Source organism: Eulemur rufifrons, chromosome 6 (assembly GCF_041146395.1).
Source record: "Eulemur rufifrons isolate Redbay chromosome 6, OSU_ERuf_1, whole genome shotgun sequence".
NCBI classification, from domain to species: Eukaryota; Metazoa; Chordata; class Mammalia; order Primates; family Lemuridae; genus Eulemur; species Eulemur rufifrons.
This window is the reverse complement of record NC_090988.1, coordinates 66506417-66531170: the sequence shown is the minus strand read 5'-3', so window position 1 is coordinate 66531170 and position 24754 is coordinate 66506417. Positions and strand designations below refer to the sequence as shown.

The 24754-nt window shown below is 35.4% G+C and overlaps 1 protein-coding gene across 1 annotated transcript in view; it reads left to right on the top strand.

Annotated features, from left to right (window-relative positions):
• The window catches only part of SOX6 (SRY-box transcription factor 6), a 678732-nt gene that overhangs the window by 4485 nt on the left and 649493 nt on the right, over positions 1 to 24754 (top strand). Inside the window, exon 2 of the mRNA XM_069471178.1 lies at positions 4248 to 4323. The gene's annotated coding sequence lies outside the window, so the exon portion shown is untranslated. The remainder of the gene's footprint in view (positions 1 to 4247; positions 4324 to 24754) is intronic.

The window sequence follows — 24754 nt, the reverse complement described above, 5'->3', positions numbered from 1 at the left end:
GCTGAGGTGGGAGGATCACTTGAGCCCAGGAGTTTGAGGTTGCAGTGAGCTATGATGATGCCACTGCACTCTAGCCCAGGTGACAGAATGAGACCCTGTCTCAAAAAAAAAAAAAGGTACCTATATGATGTGCTGAAAAGGAATAAAACAACACTTTTTTTAAAAACTAAGAGTAATGTTTTCCCTTTTCACAAACAGTGCATGCACATTGATGATAAATTAATATATATTTATAAGCAAGAAGAAAATTAAAAAATAAAAACGTTTATAATCTCACCATCCAGGAATAATAATCGTTTTAAAATCTTGAAATACAATGTTTCAAACTTGTTTTTTTGGTATATATGTAATATTTTTCTACACAAGGATAATACTGTACATATTGATTTAAGCCTATTTTTAAAAAAATTTTGAGTACATAAATGATCATATTTTTGATAGTTATATTTTAAAGATTGTACTTCAGCATTTCTGAGGAGTGGGGGCCCACAAAGTTTCTTGTTAGCTATTTTAGCTGTAATAACTTTGCAGGTGACATGTCATTACTTTAGAAATGAAAACATGTTAAATGGGCTTATTAAATCACCAAATTAAAGCAATATATTTTAATTTTCTGAATTATAAGAGGTGGCTACTCTGTATGGGATCTTAGAAGTCTGTCTGTACATGCATCATGGTGAATGAATTTTTTTTTTATTGTTTGTTTTCTCTGAAAAAGAAGTTGGCGTGGAGGTTATTAGGGGATTGAGGGTGGGAAAGAACTAGAAACTACAAAGGAAATGAAGCCTGGAACATCAGTATAGGAAAGCAGTTCTATCCTAGCTGTTAACATTTAAAAAGCCCTTTCAAAGACTGAAGAAATAAAGGCTACAAATGTCTGGAGCTTGAAATGGCTTTTATACTTTTGAACCTGTTATAAAAGCTTTTCTTAGAACTCTCCTTCCTCCCCCTGCTCCAAAACAAAATAGTTGGGGGTGGGGGGGGGGGTAGAGCGGAAGAAAATTAAACAGGAAAACAGGAAAAGACCAGATGTAAAGAATGTTGCCATAGCTTATTTTAAATTTCTGAGCCAGAAGAAAAGCTTAAAAAAAAAAAAAAAAAAAAGAAGTGCCATATTTTAAAGTTTGAAGGAAACAAAGAGAATGAGTGGTTATATGCTTGGATATTGTGAATTGCTAATAGCTCTAATATAGGTGCATTTCCAGCAGGAATCAATATCTCTTGGTTCTGCCGCTCCTAAACGTGTTTACAAACAGGCTGCAAAAAGTAAGAGAGAAAGAGGTAATGTGTGTTGAGACTATTCCGTTTTTAATACAGTATTTGATTGAACACAAATGTTCTATAAATCTTCATGAAGAGTAAGTTTTGAAAAACTTGCACATGCAAAGGACGTGGATTACCAATTCTTGTAAAGTTCCTCACCAAAAGGCCAATTATGACTTTCCTTCCTTGTTTTATGATTTATTAATTATTTTATTATAACTGAAATGGAAGAATGAATAACTGATATTTGGTGACTTGTAGTTTTTTTTCTTTTAGCATTATAAATCATCAGGATTTCAGAAGAAATCCAAGTCTCTCTAATGGAATCTAACGCTACTTAAATTAAAAACTTTAAAAGTTTTGCAATGTAATATGAAAGTTCTAAATTTTTGTCTTGTTACTGGTATTAATTTGGTCTTGCCCAACTCACCTAACTTCTAAGTCTCTCCTATCTCTAAAGCTCTGTAATTCAGTTTAATAAATGTGAAAGTAATGTTAAGGATAAAATCACCTTAAAAAAAAAAAATCTCAGGCTGGGTGGGGTGGCTCATGCCTGTAATCCCAGCACTTTGGGAGACTGAGGTGTGAGGATCACTTGAGGCCAGGAGTTCAAGACCAGTCTTGGTAACATAGTGAGACCCTGTTTCTACAAAAATTTTTTAAAAATTAGCCAGGTGTGGTGGTGTGCCTGTAGTTCCATCTACTTGGGATGCTGAGGAGGGAGGATTGAGCCAAGGAGTTCAAGGCTGCAGTGAGCTATGATTGTGCCACTACACTCCAGCCTGGACAACAGGGCAAGACACTGTCTCTAAAAAACAACCAAAAAAACTCAATTTAGCAAAAATATTTCTAATTCCAAATGATGTCTTAATTAGTAATATAAAACAAAATTTTAGTATGATCACAGATTTTTATTTTTGAATAAATATTTTAGTGCACAAATCATAACTGTATAGCTCATTCATCACAAGATGAACATATCTATGTAACCCTTTCTCAGGTGAAGAAATAAAATATTTTCAGTGCCCTTGAAGCCGCCTTTCCCTCCTGATTACTGGCCCCCTCCCCCTGCCAAAAGTAACTATCTTGACTTCTAAGACTCTAAGTTAATTTTTCTGGTTTTTCAACTTTATTTAAATAGAATCATACAGTATATATGCCTTCCTCTACACAATGTTGTATTTGTGAGAATCATTACTATTATTATATATTAGTGGTTGGTTCATTTTATTTCTGTATAGTATTCTATTTTATGAATTCATGTGTTGATGGGAAGGAATATGGATTGTTTCCAGTTTTGGGCTATTATGAATAATGCTTCTATGAACATTTTTTATATCAATGTGCATGCATTACTCTTGCGTATATGCTTAGGAATAGAAAATAATGTCAAAAGGTTTTCCAAATACCTTGTACCAATTTATACTCCCACATGCTCAGACCATAGAATTTGTACAGTTCCTTTGTGACTATTAGAATGAAATGATCTCTAATGTGAAGCATTTGAACTTTTTCAGAAGGAAATGGTATATGGATACTGATCAAGCTTACTAATGCTTTTTATTAATGGGTAGGGTTTTGCTATGTTGTCCATGCTGGCCTCTAACTCCTGAGCTCAAGTGATCCTCCTGCTTGAGCTCCCCGAGTAGCTGGGAGGATAGGTGTGTACCATGGCACCTGGTACTAATGCTTATTTTTAAAAACAGTATAGTCCTACTCTTTGGTGACTAGGACTCTGGAATTTCTCACTACCTATCATTCCGTACAGGGAAAAGCAATTGATTTTTTTGCTAATTTTTGTTCCCTCAGTGAACTGAGAGTGGTTAGAAAAAAGTAAAACTTCAAAATCATTAAACTATTGTTTTCATTTTCCTTTTTACTTCCTTAGCTAAGTAGTGGGTTTTTTTGTTTGTTTTTTTGTTTTTTTCAGATAGGGTTTGCCTTTGTCATCCTGGCTAGAGTGCAGTGGCATCATCATAGCTCACTGCAGCGTCAAACTCCTGGGGTCAAGCCATCCTCCTGCCTTAGCCTCCCGAGTGGCTGGGACTATAGGTGTGCCACACCTGACTAATTTTTCTATTTTTTGTAGAGGTGAGTTTTGCTCTTGCTCAGGCTGATCTCAAACTCCCAGCCTCGCAATTCTCCTGCCTCAGCCACCATGCCTGGCTAAGTAGTGTTTTAATAATAAACTCCTTTAGCTGTTATAATGTTCTTGAATACATAGTACTTTCTGCTTTTAGCAGAGAGATTGTCTATTCCTGCAACGTTTCTGTCCCTCTTTTATTCCCTCCTCCTTTTTTTTTCTAATTCTCATTGGAAGTATAAGTTTTCATTAAGGACCTTGCTTCTTATGGGCTATCCACAACAACACATTAATCATAAGCTATTTCTTTCAGGAAAATAAAACACTAAAAACTAACAACTATAAAAATCCTATTTATTACAGTGTGACAGTACTGTTCTATAGAAAGATAATGTGAGTCACAAATGTGAGTGACATACGTAATTTGAAATTTTCTGGTGGCCACACCAAAAAAAAGTAAAAATAGTGAAATTAATGTTAATGTATTTTATGTAACCTAATACATCTAAAATAATATAATTTCAATGTGTAATCATTACAAAAGTTACTGAGATATTTTACATCTTTTTCTTTGTACTAAGTCTTCAAGAATCTGGTGTGTAATTTATACTAGCACATCTCAGTTAGGGCTAGTCACATTTCCAGTGCCTAATAGCCAAGCAAGTGGCCATTGACTACCATGTTGGACAGTACAGATTTAGTCTTTCCATGATAGAATGGGAGAGTGCTCCATGTTGTACAAGGTAGATACAATTTACTCATGTTTTTAGCAGTATTCTATTGTAATTAACTATAGTAATGGGTTGTTAGTCTATGTTTGACATAGGATTTTGAGTTTTTAAAACTGAGTAGGAAAAGGCTCTGAACTACTAAAATTCATTTTTTGAAACTTTTCTAACAGGACTGTTTTGTCAGATTCTAAATGACAACTTTTAAATCAGAGCCTTGAAATCTATAGAAGTCCAGTATATTCTGAGGTGATTCGTATATTCTCATGAGAAGCAGCAAGGGACACATCTGGTGGACATAAAAGACCCAATGAAAATTGAAAGATACAACATTTGGAACTACTGGTAGGTAAATAGCAAAAGTGTTTATAGTAACTGTGAAATTTTTATAAAGGAAAAACCATGAACTTGACAGATTGTATGAAAAGAACTTTGAAAATTTAGCATAGTAACTTTAGGAAAGTTGGAAATCAGTCAGACAGAAGTCCCACAGAAGCAGAATTTTCTTTATAGAACAATGTTGTACCTAATGTTTTATTCACCGGGATAGTTTACATAAACCTATTTGAACTATAATATAGTTGAATTATTTATCATTTATAGTAATAAATACTATTATAATACTAACAGGATTTATATTTTATTCTGATACTTTTGAAAAATTATGTAGAAGTCTTTAGATGATGAGGAAGAAGGTAGATGGAGACATAGCTGTTTTTAAGAACTAAATGGTTAATGGTAGAACTTGTTTTTTCTAGTTTTTATTATGGAAATTTAAAAATATATTCACACCTACACATAATAATGAGTGTGGAAACCATGTGCTTAATAGGAAAGTAAAAGGTTCTGGGCAAAGAAAAGTTGAATCAAATTTTCCTTCTCTGGTCACCAGGTGACAGTAGCAGCTTGAGATGGTTTAGTAGCTACCTGATTTGACCTCTGGGGGAATGGAAGGAGCTGGAGGCAATAGGCAGATGTGACAGTGTAGATTGCAGTTGCTTCATTGATTAAGTAAATTGATACATGGCTAAGTGCTTTGTAGACTAGTGACTGGATTCTGGAAGTAGGCAGTATAGGATTCTAAGGTTTGGTTATTCCTTCTTTTATCTTTTATCTGTGGTTTCTATTAATGATAGATAATTTGCCAAATTTCTTATTTAGTTTCAAAATTATATAAATTTTATATTTTATATGAATTTTGGAGAGTTACTGGCTATCAGGAAAACTTACAGTAAATTTTTAGGAACAGTGTGATTTCTCTAAGAAAGTTTACTCTAAATGTATTATCCTTATGAAATAAAGTATTATTTATATTGTGTAGTAAATCATTTATAATGTAAAATAGAGAACAATATTTTCAACTTTTAAAAAAAACAATTATGTGAAAGATTATGGCAACCAAATGCATTGTGTACTACTGTTATAATTATATATTTTTTCTTTTCTAGTGTTATCTTTCTTTGTAAATTGTTACTAAAATTTTTACTGGTATTTTTGGCCACTTCATATTTGCAGAAAACTTCTTGGGTATATTTTTTTTTTTTTTTTTTTTTTTTTGAGACAGAGTCTCACTCTGTTGCCCAGGCTAGAGTGAGTGCCGTGGCGTCAGCCTAGCTCACAGCAACCTCAAACTCCTGGGCTCAGGCGATCCTCCTGCCTCAGCCTCCCAAGTAGCTGGGACTACAGGCATGTGCCACCATGCCCGGCTAATTTTTTCTATATATATATATATATTTTAAGCTGTCTATATAATTTCTTTCTGTTTTTAGTAGAGATGGGGTCTCGCTCTTGCTCAGGCTGGTCTCGAACTCCTGAGCTCAAACGATCCGCCCACCTCGGCCTCCCAGAGTGCTAGGATTACAGGCGTGAGCCACCGCGCCGGCCATTGGGTATATTTTTGAGTGGGACTATCAGCATAAGGCAATATGTTATCTAAGAAAAAGCCTTTATCAGAAGTCAGAAACCTGGGGTCATTGTGGTTCTGTCACTTATTGTGTGGCCTTGGGTAAATCACTTGTCTTTCTGGATCTCAGTTTTTCATTTGTAAAATAAGAGGTTTGGACTAGATGATTTCTAAGATGCTTTAAGGTGGCAGCATGATACAATAGAAAGAACACTGGTTTGGAATCAGACACATCTGGCTTTCATTCACTCAGCAAGTATTTATTGAGAGCTATATTGTACCAGGCATGGGAAATACAACAATTAACAATATAAATAATTTAGGTAATTAGTCTCTGCCTTTATGGAGCTTATATTCTATTTTGGTAGACACCAAAAAAACCAAATATGTATATCAATTACAAAACATAAGTGCCATAAAGAAACAAACAAGGAACTCCGACAGTATGGTTTGGGACTGTCTGTCTCTTTGAGGTAGTGATTCAGGATGAGATGGAACTAGCTGGGTAATTAATGGGGAAGTGTTTTAAGTAGAGAGAACAGAATGTGAAAGCCTTAAGGCTGGAAGAAGTTTGGTGTGTTCTGGATACTGAAAGAACAGTGTGTATGAGGATAGTGAAAAGAGAGGAGAGTGGCATAAGGTGAGGTTGGAAAGATAGGCAGAATTTTACAACATGATATGGAGTTTGGATTTTATCTTAAGTGCCATTTTAAGAATTGAACTTAAGGCCGGGCGCGGTGGCTCACGCCTGTAATCCTAGCACTCTGGGAGGCCGAGGCGGGTGGATCGCTCAAGGTCAGGAGTTCGAGACCAGCCTGAGCAAGAGTGAGACCCTGTCTCTACTAAAAATAGAAAAAAATTATATGGACAACTAAAAATATATATATAGAAAAATTAGCCGGGCATAGTGGCGCATGCCTGTAGTCCCAGCTACTCGGGAGGCTGAGGCAGGAGGATCGCTTGAGCCCAGGAGTTTGAGGTTGCTGTGAGCTAGGCTGACGCCACGGCACTCACTCTAGCCTGGGCAACAAAGTGAGACTCTGTCTCAAAAAAAAAAAAAAGAATTGAACTTAAGTAAGCCATTGTAATGTTTTTAGTAGAAGAGTGATTGATTTGATATTTTAAGAAGTTTGCTGTTGTAGAATGGATTAGAGAAGGTCAGGAGTAGAACTGAAGCTGTTACATAGTCCAGGTGAGAAACAATGGGGACCTACGTTAATGTGGTAGTGGTGGAGATGGAGAGATATGGAGCGATTCAAGATATAATTTAGAAGTAGAAATAATAGGACTTGCTGATGGATGAGATGATGGAGTTGATGGAAAGGAAGGAATGAAAGATGGCTCTTAGGTTTCTAGCTTAAACAACATATGGACAGCATTTCTATTTATCCAGATAGGGGAAGATGGACAGATTTGGTTGGGTAGGAATCATGTTTTCTTTTCTGATTTCTTCTTTGGGCATATTAAGTTTATAATGTCTTTGATATATATAGGTAGAGATATGAAGAAACAGTAGATAATTAGCTGGTGAAATCTGAAGCTTATATAAGTCAGGGCTATATATATCTGGGAGTCATCATTATAGGGATGGTGTTTAAGTCCATGGGAATGGATGAAGTCATCCAGGCAAAGAGAGAAGTCTCAGAGGGCTCTGGTCTGAGTCTGAGGAATACTAGAACTTATAAGTCAGGTAAAAGGAGTAGATTTAACAGTATAGGCTAAGAGACAGTGGCTCTTAGTCAGGATGGAATAAACCAGAAGATATAGTATTTGGAGGCCAAGAGAGGTCAGAGTTTCAAGAAGGAAGGAGTTGTTGATTGTGTTGAATGCTGATGAGAAGTGAAGTGAACATGAGCACAGAGAAATGACCATCGGATCTGATAACATTTGATTTGAATTCTGGCTCTGCTACTTACTACCTGTATGACCTTGAACACTTCATTTCACACTGAGTCTTAGTTTTCTCATCTCAAAATGTAATAACAATACCCCTCATACGTGGTTATTGTAAGGATTAATGAACTAACATGTGTTTACCTGAATGATGCCTGACAAATATAAGATGCTCAGTTGATAGTAATTCCTTTCTTCTCTAGTTTTGTGATACCTTTTGAAACTTTGAATAGAGTACACCTATCCCTTGCTTAAAGATGTGAATTTGTTTCTGAAAATTCAGTTTAGTGGAAGACTATAAAATTGAAAATATTTTCATTAATTTTAATGGGAAAAATTATGATGTATTTCATACCAACCCAATGTACCCAAACTCTTTTCACAGAGAAAAAATATATCATTTGATGAACAATGAAAACAAGCTTAAATAATAAATATCATTTGAAGGCAAATAAATATAGATTATACATCCACCATATAGTATTTTAATAATAAAGATATTATATTTGCTGAAGGTAGAAAATAAGAATTGATAATGGATGGCTAGTAGAGGAGGACTGTGAGGCATTCATTCTTTGGAAGATGTGTTCTTTCTGCAGTATTTTCTCCACCAATTTTTTAGCCTTTTAGGAACTCATGATTATCTTGCCTTTACATGAATTTGACATTAAGTTGTACCACAGCAAGCTACTTTCAGAGTTGTACAAGATGCTACTTCTTCATCCTATTAACATATTGGCAATGCAAAACATTTTGGGTCATTTAAACATGGTACACATGCAAATTTTTCCAGATTTTCTAGTTCTCTAACTAGAAATTGTATTGAGTGAGTATCTGTGAGTGTTTTGTCTGAAAGTAATGTCAAAGCATCATATCCTATATTGTGTTTATTTAATGTGCATTTTTGTGTAAAGTTATTATTCTGGGAAAAAAGATATTTGAAAAATAATAAAACTTTTCTAGAGCCATTTAAAACTAATAAGTTGCTATCTGCTGTAAGTTCTTATTTACTGATCATTTACCCCATGCATGGCTATGTTAGGCTCTGTGAAGATAACTAAAAAATTTATATTTTAATGAATAGTTTTTAGCAGGCATAGTTTTTAGGAAATCTTTAATTTTAAAAGGAAATAGCAAAAAGGCAAAAGCCATTTATTAGTGGCATCTTTCTCTCTCTCATAATGTGAAATACTCCCTCAATTGAACAAAATTTGAAAGCATAATATATATTACCTGGAAATGATAGAATCCTATTACAAAAATGAAAGTATATTTTAAACTATCTGTTTTAATTTTTAAAAAATTTACTTTTAGTTGACACCTATACCCCTAAACTGGCAAACTATCTTGTGGGAATCATAAAGCCACTTTGGCAGATGAGTAGGATTATGGATGCACCAGAGAACCACTGTGTAGGCAGGTTGAATTTCTATTTCATGCTGAGCTTATACATCTAAGGCACATGTATTTCTTGGCAAAAATCTGAATTTTCTGCTGAAAGACTTGGCATAAACAAACATAAGATCAATGAATTCCAAGGTTTTCTTAGGTCTCTGTGCCTTGAGTATCCATGTATAACTTCTGTTGGCATGATGCTTTCAAAGGAAATATATTTGGTAAATTTACTTTTTACCAGTTTTCAAACTATAAAGTTGCTATTAATATATGGTAGTTTTAATAAACTACTGTGCAACTCTTATTACTGGTTGCTGTTGGATATACCTTAATCCCAAAGCAATAGCATGTGCAAATTGAAAATCAACCTAAAAGACTTCTTATATGAATATTACAAACAGAGATTAATTCTATTTCTCTCTGATTATTTTTTTTTTGTATTGTTATTGGATTCAGTTCCCAGTTAAGAAGCCTATCTGATGAGGGGGTTTGTAGGTATCCCTAAATCTAAAAAAGTAGATTGAGATGAACTCGGGGGCATTCTTTACTGAAAGTAATTCTGTATGGCTTACTTCAATTTATTTACTTTTTTCTCCAGAATTACTGTAAAGGTTTTCTAGTTTGCTCATTACAGCACAGTATTTTTCACATTTAAATAGACTGCATCAACATGAATTCTTTATAAGGACCTTAAAAACAAACTTTGCCAGGTCCCAGAATACAGAAGTGAATTCACATCCCAATACTCAGCTGCCTCATGAATAAAGGAGAGCTTGTGCCTGACACTTTGAAGCTGTAGCTGTTAAACCATACAGAATATTTACCTCAATAAATCATTATAAGAAACTAAGGTACAATTATACCCACGGAGAAAAAGAATTCAAAACACTGATTTATGTGTTTCAGTGCCTATTCCCTTTCCCACCATGTTTTGAATTTTATGCATGTTTGTCATCTTTGGCTGCTCCTATGTATCTTTAAACTAATGGGTTCTGCTTTTTTTTTTTTTTTTTAACATTCCTCATTAAGTTTGTTATTTTTCTTTGACACACAGAAATGATTTGCATAGTGTACTAAGTTTTACATTTAAAATTAACTGTATCTCATTTCTTAAGGGCTGAAACAAAAAATGGAAAAAGTGACTAATTTATTTTAAATAAAACACTGACTGTTTTATTAATTTGTGAGCATTTGAACTGAAATTCCATATTAAGGATTTTATTTGGCATTTATTTTAGCGTACTACTGGGAAAGAGTAAAGAACTGGGTTATAAATAGGAACTAGACCACTGCCTTTAAGAACCACCCTTTATTGAACTTATTTAAAGTGGTAATAGTATTATGGAAAGGTACATTTGTTCACCAATGTGTGTATTTCCCTTCTGAAAGTAAAAACAAAAGCAAAAGCAAAAATAAATCAGTAATGTAGAGTAAAGGAATGACAATGAACTTGACAAGAGTCAGTATGCAGATAGGAAAATTTTTGCCTAGAATAATTTATGATGGCCATCCAGGTATAGTACGGAAAAAAAATGGTTTTCTAATGGTATGCTATTGAAAGAATATATAAAATATTTTAAAACAGCTAAATAATTTATCAATAAGAATAAAAAAGTTTTCCTTCATTGATTTAATTTAAAACAATATAATTTTTATAATCTTTAGAAAAATCAAAGCACATACTATTCCTAAGCATTGTCTGTAGAAATCAGGGGCTGAATTTAAATTGATTAAAGTTACATGATCAGTTTGGATCAAAGAATTGTACTTGTAAACAATGTACTATTATGTAAATATTATCCTCCTTATTAATCTATGTGAAATTGTGGGTGCTAGTTGGAGTTAGACATTTAATGAAGCCTTTATTACCTAAGCATTAATGCTTATAAGATTTCTCATTTCACCTTTTCTAATGGAAGGCAGAATATAAGGATATGTATAGGTTATAGGTTCTCCAGGATTCTGGGATCTTCCTTTTTTCTAATTCTATAATATTGCAACCTATTTATTTCCTTCCAATCACCAATCATAATCTATAATTCTTTTATTTATTATGTACTTTGTTTATTCTATGTCTTCCCAATAAGAGCTCATTGAAGCAAGGATCTGTTTATCTTTTTTAATGTTATATTCCCATTGCCCAGACAGATATGCTTGATGCACAGAATGTGCTTCGTAAATACAGAATGAAGGAATGAAGGGAGCCAGTCCCTTTTTGCTTCAGCATTTATTTACTATGAGTACAGAGGAGAGTTAAGTAAGTGGAGGTAGATCTTAAGGCGGCCAGGCACAGTAGCTCATGCCTGTAATCCTAGCACTTTTGGAGGCTGAGGCATGAGGATTGCTTGAGACCAGGAACTCAAGACCAGCCTGGCAACATAGCAAGACCTCTTCTCTACAAAAAAATTTAAAAATTAGGCAGGCGTGGTGGTGCACACCTGTAGTCCTAGCTGTTCAAGAGGCTGAGAGACTGGAAGAATGCTTGAGCCCAGGAGTTCCAGGCTACAGTGACCTAAGATGGAGCCACTGTACTCTAGCCTGGGCAGCAGAGTGAGACCCCCATCTCTGAAAAAAATTTAAAAAGTAAAAAGGATCTTAAGGGGAATGAGTAAGCCAAACAAAGAATCAACATAAGAAAAGAGAGAATATGAACAGAGAAAAGAAAACCCAGTTATTGAAGAATAGAGAAAATATTAAAAATTTGCCAATTTTTCACATAGAAAGAAGATAATTCACAATAAAAAATAATAGGAAGAGTAAGACCAGTGAGCTAAAAAGGGAAAAGAGAGTAAAAAAGAACTAAGGTGAAAAAAAAATCCATCTGTTCATTCATTTTCGATACATTTTTATCAAACATCTACTATATATAAGTAACTATGTTAGGTATTGAGGGTGTTCCCAACATGCTTCTGCTTTTAAGGAGCATAAATCTAGCAGAAAGATAAGATGTGTACATTAGTAACAAGGAAGAAAAAATGAGAATCAAAAGAAAAGTACAAGCAAAATTCTATGAAAGTTCCACTAGTCACAAAAGACTATGTATTATATGATTCCATTTATATGAAATGTCCACAATAGGCAAATCTATAGAAATAGAAAGTAGATTAATGGTTGCCTAGGGCATGGGGCTGTGGGGTAGGAAGAAATGAGGAGTGGCTGCTAATGGGTGTGAGGTTTCTTTTTGGGTGATAAAACTGTTCTCAAACTGTGGTGGTAGCTGGTCAGCTCTGTAAATATACTAAGCTTCATTGAATTTAATACTTTAAATGGGCAAATTATACCATATGTGAGTTATATCTCAAACTGTTATGTAAAAACATTAGGTGAGAGTTCTGGAAAAATGTGGGTAGAAGGAGTGAGGAAGGGGGAATTAGGGGAGATTTTGAGGATAGGGAAGATGTAATGAAGACACTGGGTTGTCAGGTGGCAGATAAGTGGAACAAATTGGGTGTTTAAGAAGGATTTTCCTTTCTTTTGAAAATAGGAAATTTCTGAGAATTAGGGAGAGAAGTTGTTAGGACTAGCAACAAGAGGACACCAGGTGTTTACAGGAAGAGTGAAAAAAATCCATAAATTTCACTTTAGAGGTAGTCTGTGTAGGTTAGTGAAAGAAAGTGGGAATAAGGGTTAAAAACTAGAGTAGATAGAAGAAAACATACAGACATGTCAGAGTACAGATGGTTGAGGGAAAAAGGAAAAGAAATGTAAAAGTTAACTATATGAGAATAGGACCTGAAGGGTATATGGAAAAAAGTGATGTTACTTACCTGTTTTGTCTAGTTTTTCAGGCACTCATGGTTCCTTTTTCTGATCCCTTTTGTTCCTTTAACAAGCCCAACCCATCAGATACCCAGTGCTTTCGTTTGATATTAGTCATTCTAAGATCTGATAAACTCATTTACTCTAAGAGGTTAGGGATGTCAGGCTATTCTTCCCTTTAAGATCTTTTATTTTTAAAGAGGACTGTAAGGAAAAGGCAGTGTTTAACACAAAGATATTAATGATGGAATTTAGGCACCTGGTCAGAATGTTTGATTTTTTTTCCCTAAGGGATAGAAGGGAATGTTTTCATCATACCATGTAGGCAAATTCCTACTTCTTTATGAGTATGAGCAGAAGAGATGAAAGACTAGATAATCTCTAGTTTCTTTAAGTTTGCTTCATGACAAATAGATTTTTTTTGCTGTTAAATAGTGTTTTAAAAAGCTGCTGAGAGTGTATTTGGATATTCTTGCTGGAAAATTCATTAAATTTTCTTTACCTTCCAAAAAAAATTCCCTGTAAGTTATAATGTAAACCCTAGTTTATCCAGAAGTGCTGATTATTGAACTATGTTTTGTAAAGTCCACCTTTAAGTTGGGTAAAATCCAGTCTAGATTTATCAATTTATAAAATTGTGACTTTGGGTATTCCATAGGAAACTCTCGAGGTAAATATAATGCTTCACCCCTTCTTAACTTGTTACCTATGTAATTAGGGAACTTCACTAAGCTTTATTCATTCAGCACATATTTATTGAATACCTGGCATGTGCCGAGTCCTGTGCTAAGAGCCTCAGTTTTCTCACATCAACAACAGCTTACTAATACTGCAAAGTGCCTGAATCAAAGATGTTCAATAAATGGTTACATTTTAGACCAGCCTGAGCAAGAGTGAGAGACCCCATCTCCATAAAAAATAGAAAAATTAGCTGGGTGTGGTGGTGCACACCTGTAGTCCCAGCTACTCAGGAGGCTGAGGCAGGAGGATCACTTGAGCCCAGGAGTTAGAGATCACAGTGAGCTGTGATGATGCCACTGTACTCTAGCCCGGGTGACAGAGGGAGACGCTGTCTGAAAAAGAAAAAAAAGGTTGCTATTGTTTGTTTAGCTTGTTGTCACCCTACTATCCATTTGGTCTTTTGAATTTTTTGCTTCATAATTAACAACACAAATGTAAGTGGCAGAATAGGGAACATGTCTTATTTATTACAGTAGTTTGCACAGAGTAGGTTTCCATGTATTTCCAGAAAGGACATTCATTGTAATTCTTGAAACAAAGTAAATTATTTTCAAGGAATGAAATAGGAAACAGAAGAAATCATTTTAGCTACATTGAGTACAATATTTGATTTTAGGCTTCCTGGCTATCCAGAATAAATGAAAATCGTAGTATTGTTATCTAATAAAAAGGAAGCATATGTATTTCTCAAAAGATATAAACTTTTCTCTATTATTCAACTCTAAGAGGAATTTATTACATTGATCATTATGTAACTGATTCTGAGTATAATTGATAGTGCCTTCAGTAGCAGATTAGACTTGTTGATTTGTCATAAGAAACGTTCAAAGGTTAGAGGGTGAGATGGAAGTTGTATTACTGGTAAGAGAAGTTAGGGCACTTCACTGAGGTTTATTTATTCATTCAACAAGTACCCGGTGAGTAGAGAAAAATAGAAAAACTATAGGTGTATGAATGCCATTTGTAAGGTATATTATATAGTGATACTATTGAGAGAAATGCAAATTCCTGTGTGTTGGGACGCATAAATGATACTTTGTGGGTAAAAATTTAAAACATAAGCTACAAGGTTTAAGTGCATTGTAAAAAACAGATGAAATAAATTCAAACAGGCACAAATAAACTTTTTAAGTTTGTTTTTGATGTAGCTGGGGGTGGCAGCTTGTGCCTGTAGTCCTAGCTACTTGGGAGGCTGAAATAGGAGGATTCCTTGAGCCTGGAAATTGGAGGTTGCAGTGAGCTATGATCGCACCACTATACTCCAGCATGGGCCACAGAGTGAGACCCTGTCTGTAAAAAAAAAAAAAAGTTTGTTTTTAATGGGGAAGAGTAAAAGCCAAAGATACATTGTTTTACAGCAGAGTAGTTTTATCAGCCTGTTTCCTGTATGTAGAATTTAGGGGCCCTGACAGACTTCTTTCTTTTTTTTCTTTTCTTTTTTTTTTTTTCTTCTTTTTTTGAGACAGTCTCACTCTTTTGCCTGGGCTAGAGTGCCGTGGCATCAGCCTAGCTCACAGCAACCTCAAACTCCTGGGCTTAAGCAATCCTACCGCCTCAGCCTCCCGAGTAGCTGGGACTACAGGCATGTGCCACCATGCCCAGCTAATTTTTTTCTACATATATTTTTAGCTGTCCAAATCACTTCTTTCTATTTTTAGTAGAGATGGGGTCTCGCTCTTGCTCAGGCTGGTCTTGAACTCCTGACCTCGAGTGATCCTCCCGCCTCGGCCTCCCAGAGTGCTAGGATTACAAGCATGAGCCACCATGCCCGGCCTTCATTGTTTTATAACATTCAAGACAGTATCTTTTCTCCTCTCCTTTCTAGTTTATATTCCCAGTTTATATTATTAAGAAATACTTTGAGAAACTAAAAAATGAAAACTGTCTTTGTAATTTAAATAAGTCTTTGCAATTAAAAATTCCTTTTGGGCTAGGACTTGGCACAAAGGTCTCTTTCTATCTTGAATAGTCTTTTTCATAAAAAATATTCACCAGCCATTTTTTAATCAAACAAAAATTTAAAAGAATGTTTCTGGCAGTGTTGAGATATTATGCATTCATAAAAATAATAAAATGTTTTCATTACCAGGTGTTCTGAGAATCTTACATGAACCAGTTTACAAGTATAATTTGATCATTTAGCAATAGCATATAAAATATTTTGGGATTCCCTCATGGTCATTAATCCATATTTGTGAACTATGTATTTTCCTTATAATGTATCACACTGATTTGTGATTTGATCTTGTAGTAAAAAACATGGTATGCACACACTATGTAACTTATTAAAGTGCGAATATATAAGATACATTTTAAAAGTTACAGTAAATTCAAATTTCATACTATTTATCATCTTATAATAATTACTTTATTTATTTAGTTATTTGCTAAATGTTCAAGGGAAACATTACTTAAAGAGATGTGTGGGGAAGAATTACATATATATTTATGGCATAGGTAGTTTCTTGGACATAGACTATTTCAGTTGAGATGTAAAATACAATATTCAGGATTTTTCTTTCCTTGTTCATAAAATATTACAGTACAACACAGGCTTTCTGAAAGTATCTGGGACATCAAACACCTTCAGAAGATTGGAGACTCAGGAAAACAAGGCTGGCCAGTGGGCTTGGAATGGGGAGTTTTCCAAATTCTCCATGCCCAGAGGGAATGAGAGGATACTAATGGAAAAAAGTGACTGAATTTCAGAGCTAGCCAGTGTCCTTGGACTGCAAAAAGGTCTGGAAGAGGAGAGTTTTGATGTCTGTAGAAATGTCTTCCAGTGGTCTGACTGGGGAAATCATATAGGGTAAATTTAACAATTTTCAGAGTTATCATGTTTTTGCCATGTAGCATCCTTATTACTTGCTGGTATACGGATGCATGCTTATTTCATAGAAGAGTTAAAGCAATTCAGAGAAAGGACCTCTTCTAAAAAAGACCACTATAGGATTTTTAAAAATACATGTAAGCTTCTCTTTAGAATATGAAGTCATAGATGACAAAGATTTGGCAATTTGTTTTGAATATGACTAGGGCTTAGCAAAATTGTATGAACATTGGTATACATAATAGATATTTTATGATAATGATACTATTAGATATGTAACTCATCAATTTTAATTTTTTTTTTTTTTGAGACAGAGTCTCACTCTGTTGCCCAGGCTAGAGTGAGTGCCGTGGCATCAGCCTAGCTCACAGCAACCTCAAACTCCTGAGCTCAAGGGATCCTCCTGTCTCAGCCTCCCGAGTAGCTGGGACTACAGGCATGCGCCACCATGCCCGGCTAATTTTTTGTATATATATTTTTAGCTGTCCATATAATTTCTTTCTATTTTTAGTAGAGATGGGGTCTCGCTCTTGCTCAGGCTGGTCTCGAACTCCTGAGCTCAAACGATCCGCCCACCTCGGCCTCCCAATTTTAATTTTTATTAGTTTGTAAATCTTTGTGTAATTTCTCAAATTATTAATAAAATATTCCTTTCAAATTTTAAGAACACTTTAAAATAATTAAATAAAATTCTTTAAACATTTAAATTTAGACAACCTCCAGGAACTACATAATGAAGTGTGTGTTATTTTAGAAAACTTCCAGGTAGTATCTTTTTTTTTTTTTCAAACATGAGTTTTTGACCTTAAAGTGCATGTTTATGTTATTGAACGTTAACACTGAAGTAAATTGCTGCAGCTTTCATACGCTGTAAGATCCTTGTTAAAATTAGGATAAAAATCAATAATAGGAAAACATGTATATTGCATTTGGAAAGTTTATTCTTTGTTTAGAATTTATAATCTAATAGGTGATAATGTAGTGTGATGTAGTTTAAATTACACTAGAATTGTAATAAGAGACCTAGGCTTTAGTCCTTTGCTCTACATTAAGGAAATAACTTGCTAGGTTTCAATTTTAGTTGGTTAGTTTTTGAAGAATGTGGGGTTTTTTTAAAGTAATTTTTTTTTTTTTTATTAAAGAGATGAAGTCTCGCTCTGTCACCTAGGCTATAGTGTAGTGATACAATCATAGGTCACTGCAACCTCAAATGTCTGAGCTCAGGCAATTTCCCTGCCTTAGGTGATCCTCCCACCTCAGCCTCCAGGGTAGCTGGGACTACAGCCATGCACCACCACACCTGGCTAATTTTTTAGCCAGAGATGGGATCTTGCCAGGCTGGTCTTAAACTTCTGGCCTCAAGCAATCCTCCCATCTTGGCCTCCCAAAATGTTGGGATTATAGGTGTGAGCCACTGTGCTTGGCCCTAAAAGTAAAATTTAACACTAAAGGCTACATCATAATAAGTAATTGGTTATAAGTGAATAATATTTATAAAGTTAGTTATAAAGTTACAAAATAACTTGTAACAATAATCGTTACAAAGTTAGAAAACTCACAAACAATTTATCAATAACCAAAGTGCATTTCAAGGAAAGCAAAACATTTATGCCTGTGCTGTCTAGTATAGTTGCCACTAGCCACCATGTGGCTATCTAAATTTGGATTTAAATTAACAAAAGAAAGTAGTTTTTTAGTCTTAGTCACATTTCAAGTTCTCCGTAGTAACATGTGGCTAGTGGCCAGGCAGATATAGAGCATTTCCATCATGGCAGAAAATTCTGTTTTACAGCATTTACTTAGGTACACAATCAAATGGTCTTGATTTCTGCAATGGTCACAGGGACATTACGGCTATAACATATAATTCAGATTTCCCATCATATATCAGTCTATCGTAGGCATGTATATTGATATCTTCTCAGATAAAATGGCTTTTTTTTTTTTTTTTTTTTTTTTTAAGACAGAGTCTCACTCTGTTGCCCAGGCTAGAGTGCAGTGGCATCATCATAGCTTCCTGCAGCCTGCAGCCTCAAACTCCTGGGCTCAGGAGATCCCCCTGCCTCAGCCTCCTGAGTAGCTGGGCCTATAGGTACATGTCACCACGCCTGGCTAATTTTTTTGTATTTTTTGTAGAGATGTGGTCTTGGGCTACATTGCTCAGGCTGATCTTGAACTCCTGACCTCAAGCGATCCTCTCGCTTTGGCCTCCCAAGGTGCTAGGATTACAGGTGTGAGCTACCATGTGTAGCCTAGAATGGATTATTTTTGAATTTTACAGTAATCCTGCAAGTCTAGAGATTCTCCAGTATTTATTAGTTTAGGGAAAATCCCTTGCATTCCCATAAGTTATAGTAAAGACTGTGGGTTGGTTGGGACTGAGAAATTCAGACCAAAATAAGCTTCCTTTTGGAAGTATAATATTTATGTATGTATTTTATTATCATTTTTATTTATGTGTGCTCCTACCTTGTTCTAAAAATCTCCTTAGAATATTTTTCTGTTTTTTTTTCCCTCAAAGTGACTCACTCAGGTCAGGTCTGTTCAACATATTCATTAAGCACTAATGCTCAGGTAGATATAGAAACTCTGGGAAATATTCAGATCTTTGAAGAATAATTCCTGCCATTAAGAAGTTTATAATATGGGTGGGAAAAAGATATTTTTACATCAAAAGGTTTAAAAATGCAAGATAATATGGGTTAAATGTGTAATAAATGGCATAGTATCATATATATTATAGAAATTCAGTGAAGTGGTTGAAGACTTTAAGAAGTAAAGGGGCTTGAACTGAAATTAAGTATGTTATAAAGAAATTTCCAGCAGGGGGGATTCTATGAGTCAAAGATGCTATGTGGGAGTCAACATATAGTTACAGATAATACTCTCTCTCACTCTCTCTTTCTCTCTCACAGACACACACCTCTGAAGTCTAGAACAAAAAGAAGTGTTCTGCTATTTTTAGGCTATTTTTTTCTATTTTTTGTAGAGATGGGGTCTTGCTCTGTTGCCCAGGAAGGTCTTGAACTAGTGGCTTCAGGCAGTCCTCCTGCGTTAGCCTCCCAAATTGTCAGGATTACAGGCATAAGCCACTGTGCCCGGCCAAGGAAAGGACATTAATGAAGGAAAACTACCTTCAGAGTTGTGGTCAGGGTTAAGAAAACTAACAAGAAATGCTGGGGCACCCAGAGACCAGCAACAACAGGAAGCCATTACCATCCTCAAGGCTCAAGGGACAAGAGAATCAAAATAGTGTTATTGGGGCCCCAGACCCCTAGAGCAGGGCCTGCTGGACAGGAGCCATAGTTGTCCAGGTATGCAAACACTACTAGAACTCAGACCCTAAGGCAGACTGGGAATGGAGAAGAAACACTCTTTTCTTTCTTCTCACCAGTCTCCTGCAGGTACTTCCCATTGTCTAAATCCAAACAGAAGCTCAACAAGGAGCCCAGGTGATGCAGTCCATGGGGTTAGCCTTTCAGAGCTCTAAGTGGAGAATGAGTCTAGGGGTGGGGAAGAGCAAATGGAGAATAACCAGTACATTCCTTCATTGCTTTGCTATTGTTTCCAGGATTAAGACAAAATTCTTTACATGGCCTACAAGGCCTTAGACTGTTTGACCCCTGATGACTTCTTCGGCTCCTTTTCATTCTCTCCACTCCAGTTTTACTGGCCATTATCAATCCTTTGTTCTTGCCATGTTTCCATCTTTCACAAATGTCTTTCCACATGCTGTATGTACCCTCTTATCATTTTACATAGTTAGTGCTTACATAAGTTTCAGAGAGTAATTCAAAAGTTGCTTCCTTAGGGAACCTTTCCCTGATTTCTGTGACCATACCAAATCTCTTTTTATTTATTTTTATTTTTTTATTATTTTTTTATTCTTATTTCAGCATATTGTAGGGGTAGAAAAGTTTAGGTTATGTATATTGCCCTTGCCCTCCTACCCGCCCTGCCCCCGAGTCAGAGCTTCAAACGCGTCCATCCCCTAGACAGTGCACATCGCACTCATTATGTATGTATACACCCATCCCCTCTCTCACCCACATCTGCCCGACACCCGATCAATGTTATTCCTAAATGTGCTCTTAGGTAATGATCAGTGAAACCAATTTGATAGTGAGTACATGTGGTGCTTATTTTTCCATTCTTGGGATACTTCACTTAGTAGAATGGGTTCCAACTCTTTCCAGGAAAATACAAGAGATGCTATATCACTATTGTTTCTTATAGCTGAGTAGAACACCATGGTATACATATACCACATTTTATTAATCCACTCATGTATTGATGGACACTTGGGTTGTTTCCACATCTTTGCAATTGTGAATTGTGCTGCTGTAAACATTGGAGTGCAGATGTCTTTGTTATAGAATGTCTTTTGTTCTTTGGGGTAGATGCCCACTAATGGGATTGCTGGATCAAATGGTAGGTCTGCTTGCATCTGTTTAAGATATCTCCATATTGCTTTCCACAGAGGTTGCACTAGTTTGCAGTCCCACCAAATCTCTTTAAATAAATTCTTTGAGCCAAGTGTACCTTTTCTTTGTATCATGTATCAGAGTAGTAATTTCCATTTACTACATTTGTCTGATTATTTGCATTATTTACATTTGTCTGATTATTTAACAAATGGCTTTCCTCACACTAAACTAAAAGCTCCATGAAGGGAGTGAATCTGTTTTTGTTTACAAGTATATTTCTAGTATCCACATAATGTTTTGCACTCAGTGAGTACTTAAATATTTGCTGAACAAACAAATGAAAATAAAAGACGGATAGAAGGCCTCAAAGGATTTGCATTCTGTGTTATAAGGATAATACATGCATGAATAAACAATATAAGAGCAGTTACAGAACAACAGTTGTAGCAGTTAAGGCAAGATCTCACAGATTCTAGGACTGTTCTGTGCTGTCGGTATTTTTAAGTGTCTTGTCAAGTCTCTTGCTTACCCATCAGACACAAAATATATCATACAACAATGTATCTAACACAGTATCTAGTACAGTGTGATTTGTACATAGCGGGAATTTATTAAATATTTAATTCATTCATGTAGACAAATTATAAACTGTATATTAGGCTTCAAATTAGTGTACATAAAAATCATCACAGCAGAATCCCTTGTTTAAAATACAGGCTCCACTCTAGAGATAGTGATTTCAGGAGAACTTGAGCACAGCCTGAAAATCTGCATTCTAAATAAGCAACCCAAGTAATTCCAGTGCAAGTGATTTGAGCACTGCATTTGGAGAAATATTGGACCATATGCTTCTTGGCAGCAGCATGATGTTCTGATTAAACATATGGGTTAGGAATCAGAGATTCCTTGGTTTGAATTATGGCTCTGCTACTAGCTAGCTATTATTTAAACTCTTTAGATCACAGTTTTTTGGCTATAAAATGGGCTGTAATAACATCTACTTCCTAACACTATTGTGGAGACTAAAATAAATGAGAAAATATACGTAAAACATTTACCATAGTGCCTGTCACATAAATCTTCAGTAAGTGGTAGAATTGGTTTTTGATTTTCAACATGTAGCCTTGTCCCTAGAACATACAGGCATACCTCATTTTATTGCTCTTCACTTTTTTACACTTTGCTAATTTTGTGTTTTGTCCAAATTGAAGGTTTGTGGCAACCCTGTGTCCAGCAAGTCTGTTGGTGCCATTTTTACAACAGGATGTGCTCACATCATATCTCTCTATCATATTTTGGTAATTCTCACAATATTTCAAAATTTTTCATTATTATTATATCTGTTATGGTGACCTGTAATCAGTTATCTTTGATGATATTGTAATTGTTTTGGGGTGACACAAATCTAGCTCATAAAAGATGGCGAACTTAATTGATAAATGTTGTGTGTTCTGACTGCTCTACCAACTGGCCACTCCCCCATCTCTCTTCCTTTCCTCGGGCCTCCCTATTCCCTGAGACACAACACTATTGAAATTAGGACAATTAATAACCCGGAAGTGGCCTCTGAGTGTTCAAGTGAAAGGAAGAATCAATCACATGTCTCTCACCTTAAAAGCTAGAAATGATTAAACTTGGTGAAGAAGGCATGTTGAAAGCTGAGATAAGTCAACAGCTAGGCCCACCAGTTAGCCAAGTTGTGAATGTGAAGAGAAAGTTCTTGAAGGAAATTTAAAGTGCTACTCTCCAGTAAACACATGAATGATAAGAAAGCAAAACAGCCTTATTTCTGATAGGGAGAAAGTTTTAGTGCTCTGGATGGAAGCTCAAACCAGGCATAACATTCCCTTATGCCAAAGCCTCATCCAGAGCATGGCTCTGTCTTCAATTCTATGAAGGCTGAGAGAGGTAAGGAAACTGCAGAAGAAAAGTTTGAAGCTAGCAAAGGTTGATTAACAAGGTTTAAGAAAAGTAGCTGTCTCCATAACATAAAAGTACAAGGTAAAGCAACAAGTGCTGATGTAGAAGCTGCAGCAAATTATTAAGAAGATCTAGCTAAGATCATTGATGAATGTGGCCACACTAAACAACATATTTTCAAGGGAGACAAAACAGCCTTATACGAGAAGAAGACACCATCTAGGACTTTCATAGCTAGAGAGAAGAAGTCAATGCCTGGCTTCAAAGCTTCAGAAGACAGGCTTTCTTGTTAGGGGCTAGTGTAGCTGGTAACTGTAAGTTGAAGCCAAAGCTTATTTACTGTTCCAAAAATCCTGGGGCACTTAAGAATTTTGCTGACTCTGTTCTGCTTGTGTTCTATAAATAAAACAACAAAGCCTGGATGACAGCACATTTGTTTACAGCATGGTTTACTGAATATTTTAAGCACACTATTGAGAACTACTGCTCAGAAAAAAAGATGCCTTTCAAAATATTACTGCTCATTGACAATGCACCTGGTCACCCAAGAGCTCTGATACAGATGTACATGGAGATTATGTTGCTTTCATGCCAGCTAACACAACATCTATTCTCTGGCTTATGGATCAAGGAGTAATTTTTGACTTTCAAGTCCTATTATTTAAGAAATACATTTTGTAAGTCTGTAGCTACCATAAATAGTGATTCTTCTGATGGATCTGAGCAAAGTAATTTGAAAACCTGGAAAAGGTTCACCATTCTAGATGCCATTCAGAAAATTTGTGGTTCATGGGAGGAGGTTAAGATACCAACATTAACAGGAGTTTGGAAGAAGTTGATTCCAACCCTCATGCATGACTTTCAGGGGTTCAAGACTTCAGTAGAGGAAGTAACTACAGATGTGGTAGAAATAGCAAGAGAGCTAGAACTAGAAGGAAGCCTGAAGATAAGACTGAATTGCTGCAATCTCATGATAAAACTTGAGCAGATAAGGAGTTGCTTCTATGGATGATCAAAGAAAGTGGTTTCTTGAGATGGAATCTACTCCTGGTGAAGATGCTGTGAATATTCTTGAAGTGACAAGAAAAGATTTGGAATATGACATAAACTTAGTTGATAAAGCAGTGGCAGCATTTGAGAGGATTAAGTCCAATTTCGAAAGTTCTATTCTGGGCAAAATGCTAACAAACAGCATCACATACTACAGAGAAATCTTTCATGAAAGGAAGAGTCAATCAATGTGGCAAACTTCATGGTTATTTTAAGAAATTGCTACATTAATCCCAGCCCTCAGCAACCATGACCCTGATCAGTCAGCAAATATCAAAATCAAGGCAAGACCCTCCACCTGCAAAAAAGTTATAACTCACTGAAGGCTTAGATGATCATTAGCTTTTGTTTTCTTTTTAGTAATAAAGTATTTTAAGATTAAAGCATGTATATTGTTTTTAAAGACATAATGTTATTGCATACTTAATAGAGTACCATACAAATGTAACTTATATATACTGGGAAACCAAAAAAATTCATGTGACTCACTTTATTGTGATATTAGCTTTATTGCAGTGGTCTGGAACTGAACCTGCAATATCTCTGAGGTATGTTTGTAAATTTGATAAATGAATGGAGTATATTTGTACAATAATGATATTTATAGCTAGGAGGGTTTGAAATTATGTAATCCAATATCTTCATTGTACATATGAGGAAATTCAAGCTCAGAGATGTTAGGTGACTTATTCACGATTATATATCTAATAATCTAATTAGTGACAACTGAGACCAGAACTAAAGGATGAAAAGAAAAATGTC